Below are 809 nucleotides of genomic sequence, written 5' to 3' on the forward strand. Positions count from 1 at the left end.
AAACATCAGAATACGGACGTAGATCCAGAGCTTTAAAAACTCCTACAGCATGTGTTATTGCTTTGGACCGATCTGAATTACCTGATAAAAGTTGCTTAAATGTTATCGGTCTTGGCACCAAACTACGTTCACATTCGGATGGTGTCGTTTCAAGTACGTTAACAAGTTAGACGGGTTGCCTGCTGAAGATCTAATCTCCGTGAAACTACGTCGACACAGTTTTGGATTTGTTCACTTGTCTTTTAACAAGAAAGCCATAATGTTCCCAAACAGGAGACCACAACGAGATGGCTTGATCGTCATCTGCTAGGCTGCTAATGCTACGCGTGCTGCAAGATAATGGCGCCGTGCTGAAACATGCGTAGAAACTTTAGTTCCGTGACGCATAATCTCTCGTTAATAAAATTTGATGAGTGAAAAAATAACAAAACAGTACGCATGTGGACCGAACCGAACATGCTGTACCGAAACGGTTCAATACACACAGTGTAAATGGAATGGTAAATGGACTGTACTTATATACTGATGATTATGGCATACAGCTCATAAAAATCCAAAATGCCTGTTCCAAAAAATTAGCATATTTCATCCCACCAATGAAAGACAAGTGTTTTTTAATACAAAAAGCGCCAACCTTCAAATAATCATGTTCAGTTATGCACTCAATACTTGGTTGGGAATCCTTTTGCATGAATGGCTGCTTCAATGCGGCGTGGCATGGAGGCAATCAGCCTGTAGCACTGCTGAGGTGTTATGGAGGCCCAGGATGCTTCGATAGCGGCCTTAAGCTCATCCAGAGTGTTGGGTCT

The sequence above is a fragment of the Nematolebias whitei genome, chromosome 12 (genome assembly GCF_014905685.2).
Source record: "Nematolebias whitei isolate Nwh7 chromosome 12, NemWhi1, whole genome shotgun sequence".
Taxonomy (NCBI): Eukaryota; Metazoa; Chordata; class Actinopteri; order Cyprinodontiformes; family Rivulidae; genus Nematolebias; species Nematolebias whitei.